Source organism: Heptranchias perlo, chromosome 7, assembly GCF_035084215.1.
Source record: "Heptranchias perlo isolate sHepPer1 chromosome 7, sHepPer1.hap1, whole genome shotgun sequence".
In the NCBI taxonomy this organism is placed as follows: domain Eukaryota; kingdom Metazoa; phylum Chordata; class Chondrichthyes; order Hexanchiformes; family Hexanchidae; genus Heptranchias; species Heptranchias perlo.
In genome coordinates this window covers 91,891,681-91,912,398 of record NC_090331.1, presented here as the reverse complement: position 1 = coordinate 91,912,398, position 20,718 = coordinate 91,891,681, and positions in this window count along the sequence as shown.

The following is a 20,718-nucleotide window of genomic DNA, read 5'->3' as shown; positions in this document are numbered from 1 at the left end:
CCCTTTTTCCTTACAGAATATGCTACATCATACAGTACCTTGGTTAGTGCGAGTAAGTCCAACCCATTCAATCAGATCGCGGGTGTTTTGCACCTCAGCTCCATTTACCCGCCTTATCTCCATGTCCCTTGATATCCATGTCTGACAACAAACTATCGATCTCAGTCTTGAAAGCTCCAATTGTCCCAGCATCCACAGTTTTTTGGGGAGAGAGAATTCCAGATTTCCACGACCTTGTAAAAGATGTATCAATGCGGGGGGAGGTTTTGAGACCTCCCGCCTGGCGGAAATGGGGCAGTCCCTCCTCAAAAATGGTCAGGTCTGACTCGCCCCCCCCCCCCCCGCCCTGTTCCTACCTGCTGATGGTGTGGCTGATATCATGGGGGTAATTTTAAACCCAAAGAACAGTTGGGTTGGGGGTGGGTGGTTAAAATTACAGCTTTTTGGAGTGGGACTGCATCCCGGCTCCAACTCACCCACTTCTAGGTTTAACCCAGGCAGGTTTGCCTGCGTATGGACTGCAGACACCAGGAAGTCCCGCCCCCACTTAAAGCCGGCGGGCCAATACTTAAAAGGGCAATGTACCTCACTGATACCTGAAGTACTTAATTCTTTGTGTATTGGAAAACTTAAATGAATTTAACCTTACCTGTTTGGGTTTCCCATCACTTCCGATTCACGTGAGGTGAAAGCAGGCGGGAAGGGCCGGATCCATGAGGTGAGTGCCTTTATTGCACTTTTTGACATCCCGGAGGAGCAGGAGTGCTTCATCCAGGCCCGACAAGCTCACCTGGCCGACAGGAACCCCACGATCGGCCTCGTCCCTCCCTATCTCTGTGACCTCCTCCGGCCCTACAACCCTCTGAGATCTCTGCCCACCTCCAATTCTGGCCTCTTTTGCATCCATGATTTTCATCACTCCACCATTGGCGGCCGTGCCTTCAGCTGTCAAGGCCCTAAGCTCTGTAATTCCCTCCCTAAACCTCCTCACATCGCTTTCTCTCTCTCTTCCAGTAGGACTCTCCTTAAAACCTACCTCTTTATCCAAGCTTTTGGTCACTTGTCCTAATATCTCCTTATGTGGCTCGGTGTCAAATTTTGTTTTAAAATGCCTTGGGATGTTTTACTACGTTAAAGGCACTGTATAAATGTGAGTAGTTGTTGTTGTTGAACTACAGCTGGTTTCAGATAAAACCAAAAGGAGGTTTGCATCGGACCAATCAGAATAAGTTAGAGATTTACTTTAACCACATAACTTTAAGGGAGATTGCTCCTAAATCAGTCCTCAAACCTTAATTTCACCAGGAAATGACTGGCTACCCACAAACAGGAGCAAAGACAGAGATCTGAACTCGGAGAATTTTTGGAGTCTTTTTACACATACAATGAACATTAGGGCCCCAAATTCCAAAAACTCTGCTCTGCCAGCGGAAGTGTGGGCACAGGACCACCTGTGTGCCCAGGGTGGGGGGGGGGGGGGGTTGGAGTGGCACATTAGCATCAGCCAGCCGCACCGTGACCCGGACATATGCCAATGCCGATCAATTACCGCAGGTGGCATGGGGTCTGGGGATCTCAATGGGACTCATGCCAACTCTCGGCCGAGGGTCATGCTGGAAGAATTCCCAGGGCGGTCCCGGAGACACCCCCCAACCCCCCCCCCCCCACCCCCACCATGTTCTGGTGCCCGTCCAGCAATCTTGTCGGGATAAGTTGCCAGGATCCAGTTGGAATTTCGGGACCATGGTGCTTCCAAAGGAAAGGTGAATGTATCGCAAGTTTTGAAAGACAAATTAAGGGAGGAATTCTAACTCCTCCTGCCCAGCAGTAAACGGGCAGGAGTGGCAATTAAAATGGAGCGAGGAGAATTACCCTGAACCATTGCGATTTTAATATGATTAATTTTTCAGGCATTGGAGATGCCAGCCTGAGTCATGGGAGAGTCTCATTTATTTATGCAAATCGGGGTCCTCTTACATCAAGCCGCCATCTTGATCAGGAAGTCAATGGAGTTCCCGCAGAGGTCACCCCACCTGGTCAGACCACCCAAGAGGCCCTGTTAGGTAAGTTTAAAAACATTCCTTTGTGGGGCCAGGAGGATTAGGAGTGTGTAGGTCTCCCCCTCCTGGATTCCCCATCCCTCCCCCCACCCCGCTTCCCAAACCACATATGGTCCCGGAATCCCTGCACTCACCCACCCGACTTTCCGATGATTCCCAACGACTTCTTGGCCGTTATGGTTGGGAGGTCGTCCAGCGGGATGTAAATGAGGCTCGGCCATTAAAATCGCTGCCACTCCCAGACTGGCCGCTGGACGCTAGCAAGGCCACTTTCATAAGGCCCAACACAAGAGATTATTAGCACGGTAACCTTGTGACACGGGCCTGTAATTGGTTGGCAGGTAGGATAGTGGGGATAAAGGGAATGTTCTTTGATTGGCAGGATGTAGCAAGTGGTGTTCCCTAGGGATCTGTACTGGGGCCTCAGCTTACATCGAGTTACATTGAGACGACAGCACAGAAACAGGCCATTCGGCCCAACTGGTCTATGCGGTGTTTATGCTCCACACGAGCCTCCTCCCACCCCTCTTCATCTAACCCTATCAACATACCCCATCTATTCCTTTCTCCCTCATGTGTTTATCTAGCTTCGCCTTCAATGCATCCATGCTATTCGCCTCAATTACTGCGTGTAGTAGCAAGTTCCACATTTTTACCACTCTTTGGGTAAAGAAGGTTCCCCTGAACTCCGTATTGGATTTATTAGTGACTATCTTATATTTATGACCTCTAGTTTTGGTCTCTCTCACAAGTGGAAACATCTTCTCTGCCTCTACCCTATCAAACCCCCTATCATTGTCCTAAAGACCTCTATCAGGTCACCCCTCAGCCTTCTCTTTTCTAGAGAAAAGAGCTCCAGTCTGTTCAGCCTTTCCTGATAGGTATAACCTTTCAGTTCTGGTATCATCCTTGTGAATCTTTTTTGCACCTTCTCCAATGCCTCTCTATATCCTTTTTACAATATGGAGACCAGAACTCTGCACAGCACTCCAAGTATGGTCTAACCAAGGTTCTATACAAGTTTAACATAACTTCTCTGCTTTCCAATTCTATCCCTTCAGAAATGAACCCCAGTGCTTGGTTTGCTTTTTTATGGCCTTATTAACCTGCATCGCTACTTTTAGTGATTTGTGCGTTCGTACGCCGAGATCCCTTTGCTCCTCTACCCCATTTAGACACCTAGGGGGTTAAATTCGATTAGGCTAGAAAGCAGGCTCGGGTAGGGGATCCACGGCTAACCCGTGTCTGTGCTTCCTTCGCAGACAGGACGAGACAGTCGTCCGGCCTGAAAACTCACTTGCAAGCAGCGTTAAAACCAGGACACCAGGATTCAAGGACATAAGCCCTTTCCACCAGCAGGGGGAGCCCGAATCTCTTCAAGGGAGGATGTCTCTCTGACAGGCAGCCAAAATCTCTTAAAGGTAGCCGGTACCTGTTATTTGCTGAAAATAACAGTCTCCTGTCTGCAAGCAGTCTGAGCAGAGATCAGATATCGTACACGTAAAACACAGATGCAGGTCCCGTCCCTATGTTTACAAACTGATGAGTTATGTTAAAACATTGAATAAAGGTTGTGCACCACTAAATTCCACATCCTCCAATCTGCAAGCCAGACCTCACCAATCTGCCGATCTGAGTTTGTACCAGGCCTGCAAGAGGGCGGGCATCAAGTTTCTCTGCTGATGCACTAGAGGCCTTGGCGCAAGAGGTGGACAGAAGGAGAGACGCCCTATATCCACAGCGGGAGTTGGGGGAGGGGGGGGCAAGAGGCCCTCCAGACATGTGCCTAAAAGGCAGTGGGAGGCAGCGGGGGACGAAGTCAATGCCAGGCGCACAGCATCATGAACATGGATGCAGTTCAGGAGAAGTTCAATGCTTTGATACAAGTGAGGTCAACTGTCAAGTGGCGTCACCTACCAACTGCACCATTAGCCATTTCCAAGCCTGTTCCGCCATTCAATGAGATCATGATGGACCTGTGACCAATCTCCATATACCCGCCTTAGCCCCATAGCCCTTAAATACTCTTGGTTCACAGAAATCTATCAATCTCAGATTTAGAATTCACAATTGAGCTAGCATCAACTGCCGTCTGCAGAAGAGCATTCCAAACTTCTCCCACCCTTTGCATGTAGAAGTGTTTAGTGTAGGAGACCTCCAAAAACAGTTACAAATGCTTCAACAGCCAGAAGCAATAATCCAGCCACTAATCTGTAAATCCTGCATGAATCCTTTAAATAGCGCTGGTGGGGGGTCCTCCAGGCACTCTAAGACATGTTCAGATAGTCGCGGTTAAGACTGTGCATTGAGTGGAGCGTTAAGTTCCAAAATGGTGTCTATCACTTTAAATTAGCGTTGCACACTGATTGAAGCCATTTTCTCCCTACTTTACAAGCGCCGACGTTCGTTATTTGCGCCTGCGCTAACTCCTATACCAAGATGGCGTCCAGCGCATGTCACGCTGGAAACGTGCGTGCGCAGCCAGAACGCCATCTTGGCACTCCGGGAGGACATGTAACATTAGACGGCGCAATTTCTAGCCCTTATTTTCCAAGCAGTATGTGGCCTCTTTATTCTTCCTACCAAAATGCACCACCTCACACTTATCTATATTGAAATTCATTTGACATTTACATGCCCATTCTGCAAGTTTATTAATGGCTTCTTGCATTTTTCACCATACATATCAATGGTGAAGGAATAGAGAGGTGGAAATTGGGTTATAGCCCATTTTTGGGTCCAGACCTGATGGCTCGCAAGGAGCGTGCCCCAACCAGGAAGCCCAAGTCTGGCCTGAAGTTGACCTCGGGCCTCATTTCAATAATTTAGGCCTATTCGAAGCAGATGAATTTCAGGCTACTTGCCTCGCCAGCAGCAACCCTCAGGTAAGTCCAGGAGATTAGTGGGGGGAGGTGGACAACTGGAGGGGGTGCTGGAGGGGGTGCTGATCACGGGTTGGCAGTGGCTCTCAGGAATGCTGTGGGGTTGGGGGGAGCACTTCTGTTCCTCCTGGCTCCCCATCAACCATATGGAAAAAATGACCTGCCTTTTTGGAGGCAGGAGGGACATAATCGTAAAATTAGAATTAGGAGTGAAATCAGGGAGCATTTTTCCACACAAAAGATGGTGGAAATCTGGAACCCTCTCCCCCAGAAAGCTATAGATGTTGGGGGACAATTGAAATGTTCAACATAGGTTTTTGTTAGATAGGATTATCAAGGGATAGGGATCAAAGGAAGGTTAAGTGGAGATGAGGTATAGATTGTACAGCACAGAAGGAGGCCATTTGGGGTTGGGGGATTTGAGTTTTGGGCAGGGCGGGGAGAGAGGACAAGAGAATGGGGTGGGAGTGGGCGTGGGGACCCGCATTTCCTGCAGAGCCGGGAGCAGCAGCAGCAAGGTGGTGAGTGGGAGCCGCACTGAGAGAGGAGCAGACAGTAAAAGGGGTGAGTGAAACCCGGGGACCTTACTGTGGGCAAACAGTGAATTGTTTCCACTGGTGGACGAATGGGGAACTATGAGGTGGAGACTGTCTCTCTCTCTCGGGGCAACAAACCCCACAAACAACCCCCCGGTCTAAACCGTCGGCACCTCGCTCGAGATCTCGCACAGTTTGTAGCTGGAGCTCGTGCCTGAGCTGCAGTCAACAGCCTGGGAAAAGCTGGACAACGGGATTTGAGGGAGAGAGACTGGGTGTCCCAGTGGCGGGAATTATTTTTCTAAATTATTTTTGCATAACATACAGTCCCCACTGTTCATAGCGGGCGCGTTGGTGCGAATGCTATTTTGCCCACTATACACGATGTCCAGTATAATCTGCTAGCACTGTTACAGTCAATGCAATTAGCTTTATTTAAACCATATAAACTGTAACTCCACACAATAAGATAATTGGACTTTAATGAGGTGCAATATTTAACTACATTTTTCAGGCACAATTTCAAACAAATTATGCCGAGACATACATCATTTTGTTCACTATGATCTCTTCTACAATTCTACTTCACATTTTCAAAATAATTTCAATTTAATTTCACATGTACAATTTTAGGTGAACTGAACTGACTGGAGTGATATACAACATGACATGCTTTGGTCTAAAAATGATCTTGCCGTTTCTATGCAAAAAATTTCTTGGACTTGCAGAGAATGTAAAGGAAAAAAATGGGTGGAAACCTCAGTCCTGTCTCCTCAGAGCTGCAAGAGATGGAGAAAAGGAGGGACATGCTGTTTCCACGGTCGGGTGGGTGGTGGGGGGGGGGGTGCAGGAGGCCCTCCAGTCATATGCTCAGGAGAGAGTGGGAGGAAGTAGTGGCGGAGGTCAATGCCAGGAGTATAGCTCTAAGGACATGGATGCAGTGCAGGAAGAAGTTCAATGATCTGACACGAGTTGTCAAGGTGAGTGAGTTCAATCTTCAAATGGAATATCCTACCAACTGCACCAGTAGCCTCATCCATTGCTTAATTCACTACACCCCCATCACCCACCTACCAACAATCTCTATCAATCAGTACTCAACGCTTCAATTCATATGGTTTACCTCACCCTCGCACACCTACCACTGTTGCAAGCCTTGCACCTACAACTCACAGTTCACACACACTGGCAGCTATTCAACCATGACAGCTACATCACCCAAAGATCTTGCAGGACATTCACTAACACACTTCCCTCTTGAAGGTGGCACATAACAGGAGGCAGCAAGAAACAACTGAAGGAGGACAAGCGTGCCTACACATTTTAACCCCCAAAGAGTAGACAGTGCTGGCCTTCATGGGAAGGAGCATCACTGTGGCCATGGCTACAGGCGGCACTGGGGGTGATGCAGATGAAGGACTCTGCATACCTAATCCCTGGCTGCGAATGTAAGATCGAGTGACGGTTTCTCTTCATCATCACTGTCTTCCTTTCCTCCTCTGACTGGGAAGGTTCCAGTTCTTAGCTATCTGAAATGAGAAAGGGAGATGGGTTGAGCTGTGGTGCGGGGAGAGGAGACAGTAAGACGTGCGTGCTGACCCCATCTGCAGCACGTGAGTCATAAAAGATCGTGGGATGAGGGAGGAGCGGGCTCAGAGACTGACACTGCGCTTAGTTTGGAGGCTAGGATAGAGGAGGGATCTACACTTGGTGAGACACTGGGCGCAGGAACTGGGGTGGCGGGGAGGGGAAGGATACCGCAGGTGTCAGCTCGTCGGAGGGCGAGGCCGCACACTAGTTCTGCTACAGAGGATTCAGATGAGGACTTCAACGGGCCAAGCTACAGAAGGCAGCCGATGGGCGTACACCACCAAATGTTTGGTGCACTGGAAAGCCTGCCAGAAAGCCTGCACACAATGTCAAGGGGCATGGAGGAGTCCAGCTCCAACTTGGCACAGGGCTTTGCGCAAAGCTTGGAGCCCATCCTTTCCAACATGGAATGGGTGGAACCCACCATGATGCAGCATCTGATGGCCGATGTCACAGATTCCATTAAAGGTCTGACTGCTGCCATCGTGGCTCTGGGTGCCACTGTTGAAAGGGGCTTCCAGGGCATCACAGCAGTCCAGCAATCTGTTCGCCAACAGATCACCAGGGGTGCTTGCCTGAAGTCAGGGATCAAAGTTGGGCCTGCTGCATCGCTGGTAAGTCCTGGAAAATGCAGGAGGGTTGAGCAGGTGCTGTCGAGCGTGGAGAGGTGCTCGTTCCCCACCATTTCTTCAGCAGCCTCCAGCGGTCCCTTTAAGAATCGCTGTGTAGGCCACTGTAGGACTGATAAAAGTAGTCGGAGCTTGCATGGCGTGTGCTCCACCTAGCTTTACACACATTTTGCAGAAGGTCCCGAAACAGGTGCAGGAATATTTTGGCATATTTAAATTGATCCAACGCTGATTTCAGGCAGCCGTCAGGAATGCCTAAAAAAGGTGAGGACCAATATGGCAGCGGCAACGCCACCAGCGCAGATTAAACAGTCAGCACGGATTCGTTAAGGGAAAGTCGTGTCTGACGAACTTGATTGAATTTTTTGAGGTAACAAGGAAGGTCGATGAGGGTAACGCATTTGATGTAGTGTACATGGATTTTAGCAAGGCTTTTGACAAGGTCCCACATGGCAGACTGGTCAAAAAAGTATAAGCCCATGGGATCCAAGGGAAAGTGGCAAAATGAATCCAAAATTGGTTCAGTGGCAGAAAGCAAAGGGTAATGGTCGACGGGTGTTTTTGTGACTGGAAAGCTGTTTCCAGTGGGGTTCCGCAGGGCTCAGTACTAGGTCCCCTGCTTTTTATGATATAAATGATTTGGACTTAAATGTAGGGGGCATGATTAAGAAGTTTGCAGATGATACAAAAATTGGCCGTGTGGTTGATAGTGAGGAGGAAAGCTGTAGACTGCAGGATGATATCAGTGGACTGGTCAGGTGGGCAGAAAAGTGGCAAATGGAATTCAATCCAGAGAAGTGTGAGGTAATGCATTGGGGGAGGGCAAACAAGATAAGGGAGTACACAATAAATGGGAGGATACTGAGAGGTGTAGAGGAAGTGAGGGACCTTGGAGTGCATGTCCACAGATCCCTGAAGGTAGCAGGACAGGTAGATAAGGTGGTTAAAAAGGCATATGGAATACTTTCCTTTATTAGTCAAAGCATAGAATATAAGAGCAGGGAGGTTATGCTGGAACTGTATAAAACATTGGTTAGGCCACAGCTTGAGCACTGTGTACAGTTCTGGTCACCACATTACAGGAAAGATGTAATTGCATTAGACAGGGCACAGAGGAGATTTACAAGGATGTTGCCAGGACTGGAGAATTTTAGCTATGAGAAAAGATTGGATTGGCTGAGGTTGTTCTCTTTGGAACAGAGGAGGCTGACGGTTTAATTGAAGGGATACAAAATCATGAGGGGCCTAAATAGAGTGGATAGGAAGGACCTATTTCCCTTATCAGAGAGGTCAATAACCAGGGGGCATAGATTTAAAGTGATTGGTAGAAGGATTAGAGGGGAGCTGAGGAAATTTTTTTTCACCCAGAGGGTGGTGGGGGTCTGAAAGGATGGTAGAGGCAGAAACCCTCAACTCAATTAAAAAATACCTGGATGTGCTCCTGAAGAGCCGTGACCTACAGGGCTATGGACCTAGTGCTGGAAAGTGGGATTAGGCTGGGTGGCTCATTTTTGGCCAGTGAGGACACGATGGGCAGAATGGCCTCCTTCTGTGCCGTAAATTCTCTATGATTCTATGATTCTAGACACAGGACCTTGCTCCCAGAAATAGGTTTACTTCGAACCCTCAATAAAACCCACCCTTGACCCCTCTGACCTTGCAAACTACCACCCCATCTCCAACCACCCTTTCCTCTCTAAAGCCCTTGATTATATTGACACCTCCCAAATCCGTGCCCACCTTTCCCACAACTCCATGTTTGAATCCCTCCAATCAGGTTTCCACTCCTGCCACAGCACTGAAACGGCCCTAATCAAAGTCACAAATGACATTCTATGTGACTGTGACCATGGTAAACTATCCCTCCTCATCTTTCTCGACCTGTCTGCAGCCTTTGACATGGTTGATCACATCATTCTCCTCCAACGCCTCTCCTCCGTCATCCAGCTGGGTGGGACTGGCCTCACCTGGTTCCATTCCTATCTATCCAGTTGTAACCAGAGAATCTCCTCCAATGGCTTCTCTTCCTGCTCCCACACTGTTACCTCTGAAGTCCCCCGAGGATCTATCCTTGGCCCCCTCCTATTTCTCATTTACAAGCTGCCCCTTGGCGACAGCATCCGAAAACACAACGTCAGGTTCCACATGTATGCTGACGACACCCAACTCTACCTCACCAGCACCTCTCTCGACCCCTCCACTGGATCTGATTTGTCACACTGCTTGTCCGACACCCAGTATTGGATGAGCAGAAATTTCCTCCAGTTAAATATTGGGAAGACCGTAGCCATTGTCTTCGGTCCCCACCACAAACTCCATTCCCTAGACACCGACTCCATCCCTCTCCCTGGCCATTGTCTGAGGCCAAACCAGACTGTTCGCAACCTTGGTGTCCTATTTGACCCTGAGCTGAGTTTCCGACCACATATCCTCTCCATCAGTCCACCTCCGTAACATTGCCCATTCTCCGCCCCTGCCTCAGCCCATCTGTAGTTGAAACCCTCGTCTATACCTTTGTTACATCTGGACTCGACTATTCCAATGTTCTCCTGGCCGGCCTCCCATCTACGCCATCTGCCTCCGTAATCTTGAACTCATCCAAAACTCACCCATCACCCCTGTGCTTGCTGACCTACATTGGCTCCCGGTCTGGCAACGCCTCGATTTTAAAATTCTCATCCTTGTTTCCAAATCCCTCCAGGGCCTCTCCCCTCCCTATATCTCTAACCTCCTCCAGCCCTAAAACCCTCCGAGATCTCTCCGCTCCTCCAATTCTGGCCTCTTGCGCATCCTTGAATTTCATCGCTCCACCATTGGCGGCAGTGCCTTCAGCTGCCTAGGCTCTAAGCTCTGGAATTCCCTCCCGAAACCTCCCCGCCTCTCCAGCTCCCTCTCCTACGTTCTGGAAAACCTATCTCTTTGACCAAGCTTTTGATCACCTAATATCTCCTTATGTGGCTCGGTGTCAAATTTTGTCTGCTAACCGCTCCTGTGAAGCGCCTTGAGATGTTTTACTACATGAGGCAAAGTGCCCGGATCTCCGAAGACCACCAAAATTCTTAGAAACTTTTATTTCGCTTTTTGAAGATAGGACCCTTCACTCGGGGGTGAGGGGCTGAAAAGATGAGATCGGGTTGGGGAGGTGGATGACCTAGGCAAACCCCAAGGATGGGCGCCTGAGTTTATGGTAGGCATGGGCATTTTATTTTTATTCGTTCATGGGATGTGGGCGTCGCTGGCAAGGCCGGCATTTATTGCCCATCTCTAATTGCCCTTGAGAAGGTGGTGGTGAGCTCCCTTCTTGAACCGCTGCAGTCCGTGTGGTGAAGGTTCTCCCACAATGCTATCAGGCAGGGAGTTCCAGGATTTTGACCCAGCAATGATGAAGGAACGACGATATATTTCCAAGTTGGGATGGTGTGTGACTTGGAGGGGAACGTGCAGTTGGTGTTGTTCCCATGTGCCTGCTGCCCTTGTCCTTCTAGGTGGTAGAGGTCGCGGGTTTGGGAGGTGCTGTCGTAGAAGCCTTGGCGAGTTGCTGCAGTGCATCCTGTGGATGGTGCACACTGCAGCCACAGTGCGCCAATGGTGAAGGGAGTGAATGTTTAGGGTGGTGGATGGGGTGCCAATCAAGCGGGCTGCTTTGTCCTGGATGGTGTCTTGACTGTTGTTGGAGCTGCACTCATCCAGGCAAGTGGAGAGTATTCCATCACACTCCTGATTTGTGCCTTGTAGATGGTGGAAAGGCTTTGGGGAGTCAGGAGGTGAGTCACTCGCCGCAGAATAGAATCATCGAAAATAGGAGCAAGAGTAGGCCATTCGGCCCTTCGGGCCTGCTCTGCCATTTAAAATGATCATGGCTGATCGTCTAACTCAGTACCCTGTTCCCGTTTTTTCCCTATATCCCTTGATCCCTTTAGCATTAAGAAATATATCTATCTCCTTCTTGAATATATTTAATGGCTTGGCCTCCACTGCCTTCTGTGGTAGAGAATTCCACAGGTTCACCACCCTCTGAGTGAAGAAATTTTTCCTCATCTCAGTTCTAAATGGCATACCCTGTATCCCAGCCTCTGACCTGCTCTTGTAGCCACACTATTTTGTGGATGGTCCAGTTGAGTTTCTGGTCAATGGTGACCCCCAGGATGTTGATGGTGGGGGATTCGGCGATGGTAATGTCGTTGAATGTCAAGGGGAGGTGGTTAGACTCTCTCTTGCTGGAGATGGTTATTGCCTGGCACTTGTCTGGCGTGAATGTTACTTGCCACTTATGAGCCCATGCCTGGATGTTGTCCAGGTCTTGCTGCATGCGGGCACGGACTGCTTTATTATCTGAGGGGTTGCGGGTGAAGTTGTGCCCAAAGTGATGCTCGAGCCTGCTGGCCCTATGCAAATGAGGTGACCTCCCACTGACCCTGCGACCTCCGGTGGGGTCAACGCCGAATATCTTTAATGGTAACCATCGCGATTCCTTCCTAATGGATTTTCAGGGCCTATTTGTTCAGTGGTATGCCTTTCTATCAGGAGATGATCAGTGGTGCAAAAAACAGGCAGCCAACATGTTGCTTTTGTTACCAACAGAAGGGGAAATGTGGTGCCTTGGCTGTGAGAATTTGAACACAAGGGAGCCATTTTGAACAGCACATCACAGTCTCCACATCCCTGCACTGGCCATTTACAGCACCAGTGGTTTCTCTCAAGCCTTCCTGTACAGTATTAAAATGGGCTTGCGCTGCTCGAATAAGCAGTAATATTTTCAGCTGCTCATTTCAGAGTTCGCGATATCGAGCTGAAACAATTTTCGGACATGCAAGACTGACAATCTGGATACCATTTAATTGCTTTCAGGTCACTTTTGATAACATTGCGATTTTACAACCGTTTCTCCCTCATCCACCATTTTTATTGAGTTGTCAGCTCTGTTGAGATGATTTAATTTTACAACCACTTTTTCTTTCAAGCACAATTGCTAGGTTTATGAGAGGGTCAAGAAGGGGGCAAGCATAGGCTCACTATGAAATACTCTTTCCTGTGTTAGTCATAGAACGTTACGACTTTTTATACAGACATAATTCAGTGAATGATAAAGGAGGGAAGCCCCACCTCAAGTATACAGAGCTCTGGAGGGGCCTTATTGATATAATATTCAGTCTCGGGCAATATCCTTAGTGGAGAAAGTGCAGTGATAATTCACCAGATAATACTTGGGATGATGGGACTGAGTTATGGTGAGCCACTGTTCCCTGGAGATGGACAGATTAAGGGGTGATCTAACTGAGGTGTTTAAAAATAATGAAGATAATTGACAGTACACATAGGGAATGGCTCTTCCCTCTGGTAGGGAAATCCAGGACAAAGGGACCACGGGGTGAATTTCCTCAAGATTGGGGAAACCCTCCCCCTCTTCCTCCTCTGGTGCCCTACCTGTGGCGGGCATGGTGAGCCAATTTGTCCTGCAAGATGGTAGAGTGAATGAGGGTAAGGCTGGCAGTTCAGTGTATGCCAGGTGGCATGGGAGTGGCGAAGTAAGAGATGTGGGACTATGAGACTATTAAAGTGGAGGAAGGGGTTTTAGAGTTGTACACGTAAGTAATTGTTGTGAGGGGGGGCTGGGGAGCCATCGTTCAAGATGCCAAGTTGGAGCCCCCTGCCCCCCACTCTCAACTAGAGAGCAGTGTGAAGGGTTAGTCGTGTAAGTGTTACTTTAAGAGGATGAAGAGTATGCTGGTGCCCGGGGTAGGCGAGGAAGGAAAAAAGGAGGGCGGCCAGTATGTTAACTTGCCTGCCCTGCTGAGGACTTTTTGCAGCACTGCTCTGCAGTCCTGAGGGAGAAGATGTTGGCGAGTCAGGGCCAGTCCCACCTCCCTCTAGATGGCACGAGTGATAATTCTGGGTGACTTGGTGGTACTCACATCCAGGAGTCCAGCCATCCTGCCTTCAATGGCCCGCCAGGAGGGCTTGGTGGACTGAATGAGTAAAATTTGTGCGTTCCACTTCTCTGAGTTAAATCGAGTTACATCCAAAAACTTTGGCACAGAAACAGGCCATTCGGCCAAACTGGTCTATGCTGGTGTTTATGCTCCACACAAGCCTCCTCCCTCCCTACTTCATCTCACCCTATCAGCACACCCTTCTATTCCTTTCTCCCTCATGTACTTATCTAGCTTCCCCTTAAATGCATCTATACTGTTTGCCTCAACTACTCCATGTGGGAGTGCATTCCATGGTGCCATGGCCTGTTGCCTCACAGGGCACAGATGGTGCCTGAGTGCTCATCATTCTGTACAAGTGTAATAAAAATATTGCTAAGACATGCTGTGTGAGTGAAGTGACAGGTCCAAGCACTCTTCCCCTCTTACCTGTCCCTCCCTCAGTCTGATGCTGAACTGTCTATTTAAAGGCTGCAATGGAGTTTCCAGGTAGATCAGCCACTTGCACCCATTTTACACTGGGTTTACACCAATGCCTGCACCAATAGGAATCTAAATAACCAGACCCAGGAAACACTCATGTAACTCCTCTCAAGGCCACCAGCAACAGCCTTTTCACCCATTTCAAGGAAATTCTAGGGCATCACAAAATGATACAGCACAGAAGGAGGCCATTCGGCCAGTCATGCCTGTGCTTGCTCTTTGAAAGAGCTACCAATTAGTCCCACTAATCTTAGAATTTGAGCTAAACCGAGGATCAAACCAATCCAGGATAGCTTCTTTAAAGAGTTGTGAGAATGTGGAGCATACTTGCCTCAGAAGATAATTGGTGAATCCAGTTATCCTTCACCATGACATATACAGGAAAGACACGTGCAGCATTTTGGATGTTCAGCCCCCTTGATGCAGCTGTAAACTCCCATCCTTTGGCCCGTACTCTCAGTGATACGTCCAGGCACCAGTTCAAATATAGGAATTATTTATCTCATTAAAAAAGTTGCAAACCTTTTCCAGATGTTCAGAACACTGCTAAAAGATTTGTTGCAGCTATTAGATAAAGTACCTGTGTCAGGAAAAAATATATTTTTATTGCTTCATGAAGCATCGGTAGGGTTTAACTACTCATTCGATATTGTATATATAAATATAAATAAGATGCATTGGCCTAAATCCACGAGTACTAATAAAGCTGGGATCAAAAGTGACTTGTTATGTTGGTGGTTTAAAAGGGTTTAAACTATGAGAATATAGATGATGAATACTGTTATCTAACTATCAGGGCTAGAAATTCGGTCATGTAGCGCCCGTTTTTCAGGCACTACACGGCCACCTGAGATCCCAAAATGGTGTCCGGAATGCGGGCGCACACTTCTAGTGTGACGTGCGCCGGATGCCATCTTGGTAAAGGAGTTTACACAGGCGCAGATAGTGAACGCTGTCAGCATGTAATGGAGGGAGATTATGCGTTAGATCAGTGTGCAACACTGATTTAAAGGGATAGATACTATTTTTGGCACTCAATGATCCAGCCAATGCGCTGTCTTAACCTCGCACAGCTGAACAGGTCTTCAAAAGCCTGGAGGACCTCACACCAGCGCTTATTAAAGGGACCAGGCAGGATTTCCAGGCTAATTGCTGGATTAGTGCTTCTGGCTGCTGATGCATTTGTAACAGTTTTTGAGGTCTCCTACACTTGAATACTAGGACGAGGGGACATAACCTAACATTTAGAGCTGGGATGCGCAGGAGTGAAGTTAGGAAATGCTTCTACACGCAAAGGGTGGGAGAAGTTTGGAACGTTCTTCTCCAGACGGCAGTTGATACCAGCTCAATTGTGGATTTTAAATCGAAGATTGATAAATTTCTGTTAACCAAAGGTATTAAGAGATATGGGCTAAGGTGGGTATAGGGAGTTAGGTCATAGATCAGCCATGATCTCACTGAATGACGGAACAGGCTCGAGGGGCTAAATGCCACTCCCACTTGCTGCCTCCTGTTATGCACACTTTCTCCTGCAAGAAAGCGGGACATGTGTCTGGGTGAGGGACCCGCAGGATGTCTGGGTGATGTGCCTGTCATGGTTGAATAGCTGCCAGTGTGTGTGTCCTGTGAGTTGTGGGTGTGAGGCTTGCAACAGTGGTAATGTGTATGGGTGAGAGGAAGCATCTGATTGGAAGAGTTGAGTACTGATGGAAAGAGTTTATTGGTATGTGGGTGATGGGGGCTGTCGTGCGTGGTGTAGTTGGTAGGAGACGCCACTTGACAGTTGACCTCACTCACCTTGACCACTCGTGTCAAAGCATTGAACTTCTTCCTGCACTGCATCCATGTCCGTGATGCTGTGCGCCTGGCATTGACTTCGTCCCCCGCTGCCGCCCACTGCTTTTTGGCCATATGTCTGGAGGGCCTCTTGCCCCCCTGTGGATATAGGATGCCCCTTTCTTCTGTCCACCTCTTGCACCCAAGGCCTCTAGTGCATCAGCAGAGAACCTTGGTGCATGCACTCACGCAGGCCTGGTACCAACTCAGGTCGGCAGATTGGTGAGGTCTGGCATGCAGATTGGAGGATGTGGGATTTAGTAGTGCGCACCCTTTATTCAATGTTTTAACATAACAGTTTGTAAACATAGGAACGGGACCTGCATCTGTGTTTCACATGTCGCGATGTCAGATCTCCATTTAGACTCCGTGTGGACCCATATCTTATATTTTGCACTTCAGAGGTGCAGGCTGCCTTTAAGAGCTGCAGGCTGCCTTTAAGAGGTGCAATCAACTCATGCGATATCCGGGCCCCCTGCTGGTGACAAGCTGGTGAGAACATTGCAGCCGGGCCTGACTGCTGCGCACAATCAGGTAAGTGAGGAGGCAGCACGAGTCTCACGTGCTGCATTGGAATCACCGGGAGCGGGTTAATCGCGCACCGTGATGCCTGCCCCCAGATTAGGGGGTGAACCAATTTAACCCCCTATATGTTTAAATTAAAGGACAGAAGATGTGCTGAACATTTATGTGGTCAACACATCTGTATACCCACTGGCTGTTCTAATTGTTATGAGATTATTAGGCACTGAATTAATAATTTCACATGAATATTATTATTTATTATTAAAGAGTTCCTGTCCACAAATCTTACATGATTTTCTGTTGACATTTACCGTCGTAAATTGCTCTGTCAACGTTACCCATTCAATTTTGTTCGGTCAATGGTCATGATGTAGTTGCAGACTCTGGCCACTCGGTGGCGGTGTAGAGTAAGCTCATACACACGTGTGCGCACACACACACATGTGCGTGTGTATAGTACACTAGAAGGTAAGGTTCATATCAGTCAAGCTGCATGTGTAAAATTACGTGTATAGCACAAACATAACATTCGGTTCTGAGCTTCTCCCCTGGTATATTCTAACGGTGATGCAATTTATAAACTATCTCAATTGTTAAATTTAATGTTTATATTTATATTTAATGTTTCTCTGAGTTCCTAATGAGTGCAGCTATTGGTTTTTGGACTGTCCTTTATCAAGCGTTGTGGAATGATGATCACAAATGGTGCAGGAGGGTCGATAACCAAAGGACACAGATTCAAGATAATTGGCAAAAGAACCAATCTGGAGAATTTTTTTTTACACAGCGAGTTGTTCTGATCTGGAATGCACTGCCTGAAAGGGCGGTGGAAGCAGATTCAATAGTAACTTTCAACGGCGAATTCGATAAACACTTGAAGGGGAAAAATTTGCAGGGCTATGAGGAAGGAGCAGGGCTGTGGGACTAATTGGGAGAGAGAAAACAAGGAACTACAGGCCAGTTAGCCTGACATCAGTTGTAGGGAAAATGCTGGAATCCATTATAAAGGACGTAGTAACAGAGCACTTAGAAAATCATACTATGATTAGGCAGAGTCAACATGGTTTTATGAAAGGGAAATCGTGTTTGACAAATCTATTAGAGTTTTTTGAGCAGGGTAGATAAGGGGAACCAGTGGATGTAGTATATTTGGATTTTCAAAAGGCATTCGATAAGGTACCACACAAGAGGTTGCTACACAAGATAAGGGCTCATGTGATTGGGGGTAATATATTAGAATGGATAGAGGATTGGTTAATGGACAGAAAACAGAGAGTAGGGATAAATGGGTCATTCTCAGGTTGGCAGACTGTAACTAATGGGGTGTCACAAGGATCAGTGCTTGGGCCTCAGCTATTTACAATCTATATTACTCAGATGAAGGGACCGAGTGTAATGTATCCAAGTTTGCTGATGATACAAAGCTAGGTGGGAAAGTAAGCTGTGAGGAGGACGCAAAGAGTCTGCAAAGGGATATAGACAGGTTAAGTGAGTGGACAAGAAGGTGGCAGATGGAGTATAACATGGGGAAATGTGAAATTATGGACTTTGGTCGGAAGAATAGAAAAGCAGAATATTTTTTAAAAGGTGAGAGACTAAGAAATGTTGGTAGTCAGAAGATTTGGATGTCCTTGTACACGGATCACAGAAAGTTAACATGCAGGTACAGCAAGCAATTAGGAAGGCAAATGGTATGTTAGCCTTTATTGCCAGGGGGTTGGATTATAAGAGTAAGGAGGTCTTGCTGCAATTATATAGGGCTCTGGTGAGACCACACCTGGAGTACTGTGTACAGTTTTGGTCTCCTTACCTAAGGAAGGATATACTTGCCTTAGAGGGGGTGCAATGAAGGTTCACTAGATTGATTCCTGGGATGAGAGAGTTGTCCTATGAGGAGAGATTGATTAGAATGGGCCTATACTCTTTGGAGTTTAGAAGTATGAGTGGTGATCTCATTGAAAGTATAAAATTGTTAGAGGGCTTGACAGGGTAGATGCTGAGAGGCTTTTTGCCCTGATTGGAAAGTCTAGAACCAGGGGTCTTAGTCTCAGGATAAGGGGTCGGCCATTTAGGACTGAGATGAGGAGGAATTTCCTCACTCAGAGGATTGTGAATCTTTGGAATTCTCTACCCCAGAGGGCTGTTGATGCTCAGTCGTTGAGTACATTCAAGACTGAGATCGATAGATTTTTGGACTCTAGGGGAATAAAGGGATATGAGGATCGGGCGGGAAAGTGGAGTTGAGGTCAAAGATCAGCCATGATCATATTGAATGGCGGAGCAGGCTTGAGGGGCCGAATGGCCTACTCCTGCTCCTAGTTCTTATGTTCTTAATTGGATAGCTCTTTCAAAGTGCCAGCACAGGCACGATGGCCCTAATAGCCTTCTTCTGTGCTGTATCATTCTAAGATTCTATGATCCTGTGACAGCAACACCAGGTCACACAGCATGGCTAAATGTAAGTCTTGGAATTTAATGTAAAACATGTTGAAAAACCAATGCGAGGTCTGTAAAAATAACTGAAGTCCATGCAGTTAATTTTTTTGAAACAGGCACTGCAGAGGAAAGAGGAAGTGTGGTGTCAATTTTAATGAATAGTTTTAAACCTAGCCAATGTGGGCTGACAAAAGGGGCCTTTGCCCATTTCATCATCTGTTACTTTATCTTCTACTTTTTTGTGCTAATTAATCACCACATTAGCGCAGCCAAGTTTTAATTGGCCCGCTCCTTCATGGTTTCCAGCTGTCAGGGCCTTGGTTCATCATCCAGAATCAATAGAAATTAAACAGCACCACTTACATCTTTATCAAGACGTCCAATTTTCTAACACTTTGCAGCAAGAAGTTACAGGTAAGCAGAAGTAGATGAACAGGACTGAGGGGTGACCATGGAGATCAGGAAGGTCTCAGTTTCAATCCCCAGTCTGTGCCGTGTTACCTGATCTTAATGGGGATAATAAATGCGACCTCTGTGCCCATAGGGTGTGGGGGAAGGGGGGATCAAATCCAGCCACGGTCCCCACCTCCGCTCGCTATCGAGCGACCCCTCAGCTGGAAAGCGTGTGTGCGCATCAACATTGGACGAGAACAACAACAACTTGCATCTATACAGCACCTTTAAAGTAGTAAAACATCCCAAGGCACTTCTCAGGAGTGTTATCAGTCACAATTTGACACCAAGCCACATAAAGAGATATTAGGACCGGTGACCGAAAGCTTGGTCAAAGAGGTAAGTTTTAAGGAGTGTCTTAAAGGAGGAGGGAGAAGTAGAGAGGGTAGATGTTTAGGGAGAGAATTCCAGAGCTTAGGGCCTAGGCAGCTGAAGGCACGGCCACCAATGATGGGGCGAAGGGAGTGGGGGATGCACAATTGAACTGATTGAGTTCGGCTGTGGTTTTCCCATCGTGAGCTAGGCTTGCACATGACGAATGACCACTTTGACAACGCACCAGAGTAGATGCTGGCATCTGTGGAACAGTAACCCCAGTAAAACCTAAGAACTTTCAGGGGGAGAATTGGAAGAAGAAAAAGAGCATAGAACCGAGGATACGTGGCAGAATTTTAACCCAAAACCAAATCACCCACTGGTTCCAAATCCAAACCCCCCCCTTGCTGGGTATAAGTGCTGAATATGCGATGAAAGGTCAGTAATGAAGCTTTCACTTGTATCGTAACTAATCAGTCTGTCTTCAATAATTTACCACTAACCTTTCTCGGGGAAGCATTAGGCACTGGGCTGCTTCACACAGAAAGCATGTTAGTGCAGAAGATGAGATTCATTGATATTTTCATCGTACATTGAATATGTTAACTCACTGCCTTTAGGCCCATTTTTTTTTTAAATTACTTAAATGTACCTGTGACATGTTTCAGAACACACTTCATTAGAGGTGAATGCTATTAATTGATTGTCGGTACAGCTATAATCAGTGACTGTAAATCACTCGCAATGTGCTGATATTTTATGGGTGCCATCGTCACAGGTACAACACCCTTCATACGGAGAGCAATACTGAAAACCAGGGGAGCAGAGTGAAGAATGAGGCAGATAAAGAGAAATAGAGACAAGTAGAGGGAAAGAACCAACAAAAAGGAGGGATAAATAGGCACGAGATACTAGGTTAGAAATTGGGCCATGTAGCGCCCGTTGCTCAGGTGCTACGCGGCCTCCCAAAGTTCCAAAATGGCGTCTGGAATGCACACCCACATTTCTAGCGTTACGTGCGCCGGACGCCATCTTGGTAAAGG